Here is a 14,597-nt window from a genome sequence, read left to right on the forward strand (position 1 = left end):
GCAAGCCGTGGTTTTGTGACATCAAATCATGTGTTAAGAATAAGAAATATCCATTGGATATTTCAGAGAACGACAAAAGGGTTTTAAGGAGATTGTCAATGAATTTCTTCTTAAATGGCGATGTGCTTTATAAGAGAAATCATGATATGGTTCTCCTCATATGTATCGATAAAGTAGAAGTGGAGAAAATCATCCAAGAGGTTCACGAATGTTCTTTTGAAACTCATGCAAATGGGCACACGATGGCAAGAAATCTGGGGACACAATGGCACACAAATGGGCACACAATGGCATACTATTAGTTGACCATGGAATCTGATTGCTTTAGTCACGTAAAGAAATGTCATAAATGTCAAATCTATGTCGATAAAGGACATGTACCACCCACCTCTTTGAATGTTTTAACATAATCATGGTCATTTTCAATGTGGGGAATGGATGTTATTGGACTCATCGAGCCTAAGGCTTTAAATGGACACCGGTTTATCTTAGTAGATATTGATTATTTCACAAAATGGGTTGAAGCCGCTTCTTATGCCAATGTGACGAGAAATGTGGTTGTCAGATTCATCAAAAGGGAATTGATTTGTCGATATGACTTGCCAAATAAGATAATCACTGATAACACGACTAATCTGAACAACAAAATGATGAAAGAGTTATGTGATAGTTTCAAAATTCAGCACCATAATTCTTCTCCATATCGTCTGAAAATGAATGGGGTTGTAGAAGCAGCAAATAAGAATATCAAGAAGATCATACAGAAGATGGTGGAGACATATAGGGATTGGCATGAAATGCTTCCCTTTGCATTATATGGCTATAGAACTTCTGTTCGCACCTCAACAGGGGTAATCCCTTTCTCATTGGTGTATGGAATGGAGGCGTTGCTTCCCATTGAAGTTGAAATTCCCTCAAGTAGAGTCTTGATGGAAACAAATCTAGAAGAGACAAAGTGGGTTCAATCGAGATTTGACCAATTAAATCTCATAGAAGAAAAAAAATGATAGCTCTGTGTCATGGTCAGCTATATCAGAAAAGACTCAAAAAAGCCTACGAGAAGAAAGTCCGTCCTCGAGAGTTTCGAGAAGGAGACTTAGTGTTAAAGAAAATATTGCCCATAAAAAAGGATTCTCGAGGAAAATGGACTCTGAACTATGAAGGACCATATGTTGTGAAAAAAGCTTTATCTAGGGGGAGCTCTAATACTCGCAGAAATGGATGGAGATGAGCTTCCACTTCCAGTAAACTCAGATGCAGTCAAGAAATATTATGCTTTAAAAAAATGAAAGTTGGGCTCGCTAGGTTGAAATTCTGAAAAGAGGACCTAAGCAAAAATTAGAGCATCCCGATGGATTGAAAACTTGGAAGAGCAGTCCATGCAAAAGTTAGCGATAACAAAAAGGATCAAGCGGTTCAAACTGGGGCAATTATAATGCTTGGAAGTTGACTAACAGGAGTCCTAAATTACAAGAATGACTAGCGTTTGTCATCTCTCCAACTAAAGTTAGACACACTCACCTATATATTGTATCCTCAATTATTTTGTTCCTAATGTAATGAATTTACATTTTCCAATATCATTGTTCGATGTTGTACCTTACACTCTCTCTAAACTAATTTAGTCTCATGGTTGTTTGTTTCTAACATTTTAAAAAAGATATTATTTTATGATAATAAATGTTGAAATTTGAAATATGTGTAAATAAAAAAAAAAGTGTTTTTAATTATTTTGACATTAAAAATATATACACAAGAACTCGATAGATGTTTAACATAAATGGGGTGTCAAAAAAAAGTAGTCATTTTAAAATGCATAGTTGATTCGCCTGAAGAAAAAAGGGAGAGGTCACACAATATATACTAGAATCATCATGCAAAGAACGGTCGTTACTCATTGAATCTTGTAGGTGCATAAAGTCGCATAAGGATCGAGAAACAAAAAATAAACAAGAATTTATCTTCATTGCATGCATGTTACATTTTTTCAAATAGTCACACATGATCTATGCGTCTTCACTCATATTTTACATATACTCAACAACCTCCTTATGTCATGCATAATGAATTAATCATACATATCTTATGTGCATATTTTTATTTTATACTCAACAACTTTTGTGTCATATTATTCATTATACGTTTGCATTGCAAATTCATCTTTCTTTATTTATCCTATAAACGTTGTTTGCTTGTAGTCATCATTTTATTTATGTCGATCTACGCACCAGTAATCAATCCGAAGACGATCACATTATTTATGTCATTACATTGTTTGTGTCGATCAACGCATCGGTATTAGATCATTTTATCTCAATCAACGCACCGGTAACCAATCCGAAAACGATATGCTTTTTATTTATGTCGATCAACCATTGCTCATCAATTCAAATGTGGTCATGTTTTTTTATTATGAATTCGAATGTGGTCATTTTTATTCTTTGGCAAGTCAACACACAAATACATTAGATTACAGGTTGTTTGTATGCCAATAGTGAACACATCAATCCTCAGCGAATCAACACATCCAACATACCTTATTCTTCTTCTTCAAGTTACGCTTACTTCGTCGCAAACACTAATACACTTTTCTGCAAAAAAACCCGCTTATGCATTTTTTTAATTTTCTTTATATTATCAACGTCCCTTTTATAAACATACTTTACTTAAGATTTATTATAAAACAATGTAAAATCCAGCTAAAATGTATTGCAGTACAAAATCTAGAGGTCGAATTGAGACAAAAAATTAAGGAAAGGAGAACCAACAAATTGAAGACAAAAAATCAAGGAAAAGAGGACCAACAAAAAAACACTTAACAAGAAGAAGAAATATGCAGAGTAATAAGAGGAAAAAAACATTTAATATAAAAGGACTAAGGTATTTCGTTACTGAATCAATGAAGAAAATGAAATTTGTGGTGTATATTTATTAGTTTTATGTTGATTTTATTTATGGATATATATAAAATTTAATTTTTTTTGGATTTTAAGGTTATTGGTCCCTTATAAGCTTTATATTTTTAGCATTCTTTTTAATTTTTTTTAAATAAGTCTTATTTTTATATTAAGTTCAATTAATTTTATAATAAATATTAAATTTGCTAAATGTATAGAGAATTTTTTTATTAAAAGTTAATTAGATGTATTGTCTTTTAATCTATTAGTTGTCAGAACATAAGTTGTACAACTTGATGGTTCTAAAACTCATTTTTTTAAATAAATTAATTTAAAATCATTTTTTTTAAATTAATTAGTTAGATGTTTTTTTATATATTTTAAATATTGGAGTTGTTAAGACACAAGTTAAACTATTTGTTGGTTTTGAAACTTAATTTAAAAATAAAAAATAATATAAAATATTCTTAAGAGGATATAAAATATTAAATTTGAGACACGAGTTGCACAACTTGATCGTCTTAAAACTCATATTTTAAAATAATTATTCAAATCAAGCAAGTTTTTTTTTTTATGTTCCTCAAAATTAACTTTTATAAATAACAAAATACAATTTATTTAAAAGCAATCAACACATCCACATTTTCTACCAAGAACTACGTAGCTTTGATTTCTCCATAGCACCGGGAGATACGTAGGAGCAAAATCATATTCTTGTCAAGCACACTAATAAAAACTTTTTTTTTTTCCATTCTTTTAAACACACTTTTATCTCAAAAATCACGTTTATAAAAAACAATTTATATTCATATTTAATACTAAAGAGAAATAAATATATATTTAAGTTGATATAATTTTGCACAATTAATTATAGGTAACCGTATTTTAATGGATGTCGTAGGGTGCTAATACCTTCTCTACGCATAATCGACTCCCGAACTCAAAATCGTTTCAAAGACTATTTTTATACTTTATTTTTATTTTTAAGGGTTTTTCAATATTTTCCCTATTTTAAAATAAATTTTGGTGGCGACTCCATTAAATTCGATGAAAACTCGAAATTTTAGGCCGCGACAGTCGTGTAATTATAAGTTTAAAATGATTCAGCATGAAATTGATCTAAGTTGACACATTCATATGAGGACACAAAATAGAGAATACAAGTGAAAAGTAGAATTAAAAATGGTAAGATAAAATGAGTATTGTTTTAATCATAGTAAAAATGGTTGCAACTAACATTTTAATTTAACTCTAGTTGCTCTCTTTATAGAAAAATATTATAAGAAAAAGTAGAAGAACAAATCTAAATTTATTTTCAAAATATTGTTAGAAAAATATGTATATGATTTTTCGTTTGATATTCATTCTATTATAACCCTGTGAAAGAAATGACAAATCTAAATTTCAATGTCTTGAATATCAGACTTCTATACCACCCGACTTAAATTTTTTCACGAACAACTCGTGTATGTACGGTTTTTACCTACTACAATTAATTAATAGAATTATAAGATAATTGAGATTATGATATTAGTATGATTAAACATAGATATTAATCTTTCAATGTCTTAGTTATTTATACTTTCCCTTAATTATGTTTTTTGTATGATCAACCAAAGAATTAATTTAGAGAAAAGAATGTTACATTAAATTATCAATCTTTGTTAATAGTTTTAGAGGAGAGACAGATAGTTAGGATGACAAATAAGAATTCATATAAAACTAAAATTTGAAGTAATGAAATCACAAGTGAAACCATGACCCTATGTTTTCTCTCCATCAAATTATTTTTAAGTTGTTACTATAAATTTAATTATTGTATTTTCGCTACCGTAAATCAACCATAAATTTTTATTATCTAAATAATATAAAATCTTAATTAATTATATAATTATTAAATTAATTCATAAAGATACGATAATTTTATATATTAATACTTGACAAAATCGTACACCTGTAAATTTTGTGCAACACAAAGATTAGTAAAAGTCTACTGCATAGGAGTATCAAAATGTTTATCTAATCATAGCCCGAAAGAAAACACGAGGAAGGAGACCACAGTTCTTTAAAGTCTGTTCCAAAGCTTGAATCACCAATCGGAATAATATAGGATAGAACTCTCTAAAATTGTAAAAATTGGGAATTTAAACGGAACATACGTTGTTGAGTTAACTCCCCATCCGTCAAACAAGGTTTATGCAATTGAGGTATTGAGGTATTGAGGTTGCTCAAAAAATTGAGAAGCTTGAGCAGAAGTATTTAAAACTAGCGTTAATGAGAAAACCATTTGAAAGGAAAGGTATTATTTATTATTATTATTATTAAACATAATTCAGCATAATAGAAAAAAATTAAGGTAAGTATACAAAATATTAAAATGGTAAATAATAAAATGTAATCTTGAAACGAAATTTGGTCATTTGTTTGACCAAAGAAGAATTTGACTTTGATATAAATAATATAAAGTTATGCATCATTAAAGTAAAGGATCATTGAAGAGGAAGAACAAAATCTTTTTGACAAAGTTAATTATATATTTTTTGACAAAATTAATTATATATATATATATATATATATATATATATATATATATATATATATATAAGTATGTCAAATTTATTATTGATTTACAAAGAATCATTGAATAAGAGGAAGAACAATGATTAGTAAACATAATTTTATTATGACAATTTTGATGGTAGTTCTTCTATTCTCAATAGGTATATAGATAATTTGAATAGTGGAGTTTGAATTTTTCATATATTATTTTTCTTATACATATTGATTATTTATTACACTAATATTACTCTTTTTAATAGGTACGGATAGTTTCGTACTTAGACGTATGAAATGTTTTTCCGAATGCAACCAAACACCTGATTGCATGGCTTTTTGCACTAGCAAGGGGTATTATCAAGGATATTGTAGTCAAGACGATGAAGATGTTTTTAGGTGTTGTTGTTACAATTATTATAATAAACTTGTAACTTAGATCTTTTCTTCTAACTTGAAGAAAATATTATATTTTATAAATATAAGTAAGCTTTGTCAAATGAAATAAAACATATAATATTATTATAAAGTATGATTGGCAAATTAGAGTATACCTAATGAAATATAAATGTGTTACATTTATATAAATTGTGCATAATACTTGGTCTTTGAGATAAGAAATATCTATCGTGCATTCAAATTATAACTATGAGAAAAAAACATCAATTTAAAATTTAAAATAATAATTTAGTATGTGACGTTACTCCTACAATCTTTAAAGCTTTACCTTTTTTATAAATTGACTCTTAAATTTTTTTTTCTTGGTATTGATCATTTAAGTCTCAAAACATACATGTACTAATCCATTTTATTAATTTACGAGTTCAATTATGTTTAAACAAGTCGACATAGTTGTTAAAGTGGTGTTCTGTCCATAATGTTGTTGTTATGCAAATTAAAGTTACCAAATGATATTTTTAATTTAGTTTTATTAAAAGTTAAAATTCTATATTAAATTTGTTAAGCTATTCATCTTCATCAAACTAGAAATTAAAACATAGAAAATCTATAATTAAAAAAAATATATTAAAATCAATTATGTTTAATTTTTTTTTTATGTTTTTTCAAATTATAAAATTTAAAGCTTTACACGCATATATTGTTCCACCAATTCCCAGTAGACGTGGGACATACGACTGATGCACTGAATTTGTAATATTTGTAACACTCCATTTTTTAAAAGATTTGTTTGTGTGTTAAAATCAAAAGTACCATTGTATTTATAAGACCATTTAGAGCAACTAGCCTGACCAAATCATTAAGCGAAAAGAAAATTCGTTAAATAAATTTGCATGGTGGCATTGCATGGACACGTGTATGGTACTTTTATGAAGGAAGGATTTGTCCACAGTGGGGAAATGTTCGTCTTAGCCGCTATTATAAATTTCATCTGATTGTATTTAAATTTGAAAATTGTTTAGTGGACACTCAAACACCCATTTAATACTTCAAAAGAGAGAAGATAGAGATACTAATATGATAAATATGATATATTGGTAATATTGAGAAAAAAATTAAATAATATTAGACATAAAATTATGACAAATAATAAACAACAAAAAAATATTAGCATCAAACAACTATTATTAGGAACAAGATAGAATTAGAAAATTCAAAAACATATGAATTTGGCTGAGGCATGCAAAAACACTAACTTAAGAGTATTTAACCAAATTATCCAATGAGATAAAAGAATGTTATTAAACGCTCTTAGAAACACAAAACACTCCTATTTTTTTGCATGATATATGATAATTATTTCATTTTCTCGTATCTTAGAAATGGAGAACATTTGTGAGTAAATTTTTTTATGGTATTTACACATTTCATCTATAAAAAAAAAAAAAGTACAAGTAGCACTCTCCTTTTTTTATTTAACCAAGAACCACACATAGACACTGGTAAATCCAGACTCCTAAGTCGAGGTACAAATTTTATAAATTCAGTAAAAAAAATACTACACTAATAAGACAAATAAAATGAATATTATATGCGGTCGAAGCTAATATGTAGCGTCGGTTGGTGTTAATTTAAGCCGACACTATCAACAAAATACAAACATCCGACGCTAACATGAACTAGTTGTAGTGACGGTCTGACCGACGGTATATGAAAAGACAACAAAACGATTAGCATCGGATTTAGCCGACGCTAATTATAATAGTAGTTGTGATACACTTGCATTTTATACAAAGACACTTTATCCTTCCCTGAGATATACAAATTGGTTGTTTCAAACCCATCTTCACAGAATCTTTAACAACACTAACATACTCATTTTTCAATCTGCGTCGATTTGCATGTACCCTATTGTACATCCAAGTACGATCCATTTACTATAAAACAAAAACTTAACTTGTCAACCACTAAATAAATTTGAAAAAAATATAGAGATAAATAAACTCATGAATTCAACATAAATTCAAAATTAAGATACTAGTGTTCACTATAGAATGATGAAGGATACCACAAAGTCATGAAAATGATATTGTTATTGGATAAACAATTATAACATAAACACTTTTGTGTAAACTATTTTTATAACACAGTAAAATAAGAGTTAAACTATATACCAGTTTCAAAAATTATCATGGATAGGTTATCAAAATTAATTACAAACAACTTAAAGAAGATATACAAGAACCTCGCAAATTTAAATGTGGTGAATGGATTTCTTACACCAGATTAGTTGTGCTCCACTTTGAATGTAAATGACCTTTACTAAGCATTGTGAAGACTTTCAGCAACATTTAAAATAATATATTTCTAAAAAAGAAAAGATGTATGCAATTGATGGAGATATCACTCACCAATCCTTTAAAGAAATGTAGAGTGAGTATCTTTTCAAAACATTTGTTCACTTTGACACCTAACCGTTCCTTAAGATGCGTTGGTGATCCACTAGACAGTGTTTTGATATCGCATCAAATCTCCATTGGAAGAGATTGGATGATAAATATTGATTCGAAAATTTGCTCACGAAAGTTTGCTCAACTTATACATTACTTTTGAGTAAATTCCTTATTTTAATTATTTCTCGTATTTTAATGTTAGATTCAACGGAATTACTAATTAGATTCAACTTATACATTACCTATTAGATTCAATGTTAGAGTCATGGAAATTACTAATTCAAAGAACAGCCATGATTTTCTTCAAATGGAGTTACTTAGGAGGAAAAACTACCTGCATTTTGTTGAGAATTCTAACAAATTCAATACATGCACTATAAGTTAATGAAGATTTATTGTACAAAAGACAGTTGAGTCTCAACCTATTAGCCTAAGGTCAAATTTAAAGATGAAAAGAATCTTCATTAGAAGTTTTAATATATAATTGATAACCAATTACTCTTTTTAAAAAAATTTAGTTGGTGTAGTCATCAGTGGTGACAGCTATAAATTGAACCAAGATCTCATGCTATTGACAAGTAGGGTTAAATAAACCTGAAACTTCGTTGCAACAGACAACTCTAAATAGAGAAGGAAAAAATTATAACGATCTACTTGAACATATTGGTGAAAGGAAACTACATAATGGAATGGATAGTCAAAGACAAATTGATTTTTATAGTAAGATATTACCTGGTGAATGGAGAACTCATTGTAACTTTAAGCTCATCTATAACTCTGTCCAAAGTACATTCAAAGCCAAAATCCCCTATTGGATGTAGCTTCATAGCAAAGCGAACGACATCCTCATCACTATAAATTCACCTTATCAACAAGGGATGGTTTGCAATCTGGAATAGGAATGGAGAAAATATAAATATGTACAACAGCAACAACCTTGCGGAACTGAACAAAATAATTATTTATTTGAGTTCCGATCAGAACACTTTGTTAACCGAGCTTGTGAAATTGTACGATACTCCTCAATGGCTTCCTTGTAAGCATGATCCTGTTGTTTTTCCATTATGACATATTCAACCTGCAGCAGCATAGTGAGCCTTTAAAAGTATATATAACAACAAGCTTACTATAATAACAAATGAAAAAATAGGATATGTTGAAGATGAAGTGTAAATTGACCCAATGAAATCAACATTGAAGGTAATAAACATACAGATTTCAGACCCAATGAACAAGTTACTGCATTACATCAGATTTCAGACGCCGCAAAATAAATGGTACTAATATAGACTTCATATGACTAATTAAATCCCTATCTTCTGCACTAAGTAACTTTTTTAAGTTGACATCTTCAGAAGCACAAATATCAGGCATCATAAACTCCAACATAGACCATAACTCCTGCACCAAAAAATACATTTATATTAATACTCAGCAAAACCAACAGGTAGAGCTGAGAGATTTTGCTCGATATGCAAATACATTATTGATACATAATATAAAAGACAAGTTGTTTTTACCTTTGTTTTCCCTGCCAGTAACTGTTACTACATTGCAGAAATTGTTAAATAAAAAACAACCACCCTTCAGAAATAACATTCACTACATAAGTTATTATACATACATGTAAATTATTTAGAAGTGGTGTCCCTGTCAACATCAAATTCTTCCACCTAAACATTAAGGTTGATCAAGTTGCAGCTCACAACATGCAGGCAGATGTAAACTCAAATTAAATTTATGAATTGAAAGAAAAAAAACACATTTGAACTATTAGCATTAGCTTACTAAAGATGATTGTGCATATTAGGCATACATAAATGAAATTGATTAAATAAATTACCGAAAGATCACACAATAAACAGGAGCCAAGTATATAGATTCCTGTATTAATCAAAGAAATGAGAAGACTCACTAATATCCATCTCGGAGGCCGCCATACTTCTCTTGTCCAGCAGTATCCCAAAAATAGATTCTCTTGTCCAACGATGCCGGCGGAGGAAACTAATGAACCACGTGAACTACATGACCATCCTCAACATCCATCACGGCACTCCATAGAGGATAGATTTGACCAGCTGGAAACTATGATGGAACAATTGATGATCGATCAGCGCGATGGACATACTAGAATCGAACTAGGGATGACCAATCTCTATCGAGCCTTCGCTTCGTCTCAACAGACACCAAGAGGCATGTTTTATTTTGATTTATTTTCACCTCACCAATATACTAGGGACTACAATGTTACAGGAGCAGATGACTTAAGCAAAGCCCCTGGAATGAATTATCCAACTAAAAGAAGTTTTCTTTCCTTTTTCTTTGTTATTATTTGTTTTTCTTTCTTTCTTTTCTTGTTTCGCTTTATTTCAGTAGTTGAATTGTATGTTTATTTTCCTTTTACTAAATGTGTATTGTGATAAAGAAGTTGTAATAACTTGCATTTGATCTTAAGTTTTCTATTTGAGATTTTGAAATTTAAATTTCATTTCTTTGCTCATGTTATTGCTCAATTCGACGAATTTCACTAATGCATACATTGTTGATTACTCTGTGGTTGTAGAAGTCTAATTTGCCATCAATTTTTCACAAAAAAAACTTAACTTTTTAGTGAAATGTTTAACATTATTTTGACAATTCGTGTTCTCTCTTATTATCCTAGCTATGAGCTTTTTGGCCTAAACATTTTGATTATTTGTTGTGTGATTATCTAGACATGTGTTATCCCTTTAGAATTTGCACTAATTTTGACTTGAATCATTTGTAATTTATGCATACAATAAGGCAATTTTATTTCGTCGTTCGAGTCTTTTTAACTACCCTATGCAAATTTTATCATTTGCTAGCCCCTTGGAGTCTTGCCCTTTCTTTCAGTTACTAGCCACATTACAAGCCAAAGACCTGACTTTAATTCAATCACCTTACTTGGAGTTAGGTAGGAAAAGTTTTGTCTCGTCTTGGTAAAATTCTAAGTTTTGGGTTGCTCATGGGATAACAATTTTTAAGTTTGGGGTGGTGATTCTCACAAAAAGAAGAAAAAAAATCAAAAGAAAAATAAAAGAAGAAAAATAAAATAAAATAAAAATCAGTTTGTGTACTTTGATAAATAATATCTTCTTGGTTCTTTTGTCAATATTTAAAAATCTCCACAATTAAAAGGTAAAGAGAAATAAAAAGTGGTAGAATAATTTAAAAATGTATGCCTAACTCCAATTAGTAAAGCCTACTATCCCAAAATCTCATACCCTTACCTAAGCCACATTACAACCCAAAAGTCCTCCGAAAGTGTATGTGTTTGTTACATTGTGATTGCTAACTAGAATTTTTTTTAAGCTTATGGTAGTGTGATGCATGTTTTAGGATTTGAGTGATAAATTAATAACCCTTGCTAAACACTAGAGAGAAATTTTGGTGAGATTATGTGAAGAGAGAGTTGAACTTGATGAATTAATGCTAAAGTATACAGATTGTGTGTTTTTTTTTGTAAGCAATCATTGAGCAAGATGAATGTTTTGTAGTATCTGGGACTTTGAGAATACTGACTTGGAGGGTCAGGTGTTTTATAATTCAAGATATTTAAATTAGTGTATTAAAGCCTTCTGAATGAAGGAATTGGATGTAGTCAAGTTAGTGGTAAATCTGGATAAATATGTGTCAAATTACTTACGCTTTCATTGTTTGCTGCTTATGAATCCGGTTGCTTCTTATCTAAGTAATCCATAAAAACCAATCAACCTTTATCAAGTTAGCAAAAAGTTATCAATAGGATAATTGAGATTAGGATACTAACATGGTTAAACATAGAACTTTTAACCTCTTTGTTCTTTATGCATTTCCGAAATTAAAATTTTTGTATGATCAATCAAATAATAAATTTGAGAAAATAATATTACATTAAATGATCAGTCTTTGTTAATAGTCTTTAGAGGAGGAATTGATAGTTAGGAGGACAATAAAACCATGACCTTAGATTTTCTCTTTATTTAATTACTTTTAATTTATTATTATAAATTTAATTCTTGCGTTTCGTTACAGTGTAACAACCATAAATTTTTGTTAATTTAAATAATATAAAATCTTAATTAGTTGAGTAATTCTTAAATTAACTCAAGTGTGTGTATATGATAATTTTATATATTACTATGTGACAAATCATACACTTGCGGATTAGGCTCAACATGAATAATGATAAAAGTCAACTGCGCGGATTAGGCTCAACATGAATAATGAAAAACGTCAACTGCAAAAAGGACTATCGCAGATGCCACAAAATTTATTATTATTACAAAAAATCCCAACGTCGGCAAGAAAGAAAACCTTAGATTTGGAAAATTCTGGTAAAGCAAATTTCCCCGCTCATTTGATTAATTAATTAATTTATTATTATTATTATTATTATTATTATTATTATTATTATTATTATTTTATTATTATAAAGCATAATTCAACACAATAGACAAAATTAAAGTAAGTATATAAAATATTAAAATGATAAATAATAAAATTTAATCTTAAGAGGAAAGTTGGTCATTTTTTTACCGATCATAAGACCTTTAACTTTAAAATAAATAATATAAAGTTGTGCATCAATAAAGTAAAGTAAACATCTATATGCATTTTATTTATTATATTTTTTTGACAAAATTAATTATATATATTCGTACACAAAGCATGTAAAATTTACTTATTAATTTACAGAGGAATATTGAAGAAGAGGAAGAACAATGATTAGTAAGCAGAAGCTTATTGTAGCAACCTTGATTTTAATTTTTCTATTCTCCATAGGTATGTAGATAGTTTACATAATAGAGATCGAATTTTTCATATATTATTTTCTTTATGCATATTGATTATCATTACACTAATATTACTCTTTTCAATAGGTACAGACAGTTTTTTACTTCACCGTATGGGTTGTTTTTCTCAATGTGATCAAACAACTAATTGCATGTCCTTCTGCACTAGCAAGAGATATTATAAAGGATTTTGTGAACCAAATGTTGATAATGTTAATAGGTGTTGTTGTTACAATTATAATAGTAATAAACTTGTAATTTAGAGCTTTTCTTTTAGCATGAATAAAATATTATATTTTATAAATATAAGTAAACTTTATTAGATGAAATAAAACATAGTATATTATCATAAAGTATGATTGAAAAATTAGTGGATACTTAATGAAATATAAATGTGTTACATTTGCATAAATTGTGCATAATATTTAGTCTTTGATATAAGAAATAATCATCATGAATTTAAATTATTGTTGGGAAAAACTAGAGATAATTAGCGATAACTATCTCAATAATGCAAAATATTTTTCCCCCACATATGCAGATAAATGGCCAAACAGAAAATACAAGCAAAAATAATTGGCAGAAAATTAAATATGAGACAAACACAATTTTTAACGTAGAAAACTTCCCTCAAATTGAGAAGAATAAAAACACGGGACCTAGTCCAGTAAAAACTTCCACTATAATAATTAATAGGTACACCAGAGTCTTCCTAATAACAATAGGGAGCATCAATCAATAATAACAACTTTATAACAACCTTCCACTAAAGTGGGTATGCCAAAGTAACTCTTAGAGAAGATAAAACTACTCAAACTATATATTAAAGTAACAAACTCAGTGTTAGAAATAACATACTAAATTTGTAGATCAAACGGAACAAGTTTGCTACACAGTTACCACCACCGGAACCAAACCCTTATTTTTCTTCTCTGGCAACCGTTCTCTTTTCTTCATCACACCTAAAATAGGGATTTCAAATCCCTTTTATTTCCTTTACATGGGCCTAACCCAATAATACCTTTTTTTTTTATTTCTTTTATTTCAATAATAATAGTACTAATACTAATACTAATACTAATAAAACTAGTGTGTTCCACTTGGGGAGTGAGTCCACCCAACAAATCTCCCCCTCACGACTCAAGTGGGAAGGTACTGCTCAACCATGCTAGCTTTCTTTCTACAGCATATCATCTTCAACACAAGCAAGGTCTTCGTCATCATATCTGAACCATTCTCATTAGTATGAATCTTCTCAATTAAAAATGACTTCGTTTTCAGTGCATCTCATTCCAATGATATTGCACTTCAATATGCTTCGACTTTGCATGAAAAGTCGGATTCTTGTTGAGATAGATCGCACTCTGACTGTCACAGTATAACACAAACTTGTCTTGCTTGAGGCCTAACTCATGTAGGAATTTCTTCATCCACAAGAGTTCTTTGGAAGCTTCAGTTGCTGCAATGTACTTCAGCTTCAGTAGTGGACAAAACAACAC

The sequence above is a fragment of the Cicer arietinum genome, chromosome 4 (genome assembly GCF_000331145.2).
Source record: "Cicer arietinum cultivar CDC Frontier isolate Library 1 chromosome 4, Cicar.CDCFrontier_v2.0, whole genome shotgun sequence".
NCBI lineage: Eukaryota > Viridiplantae > Streptophyta > Magnoliopsida > Fabales > Fabaceae > Cicer > Cicer arietinum.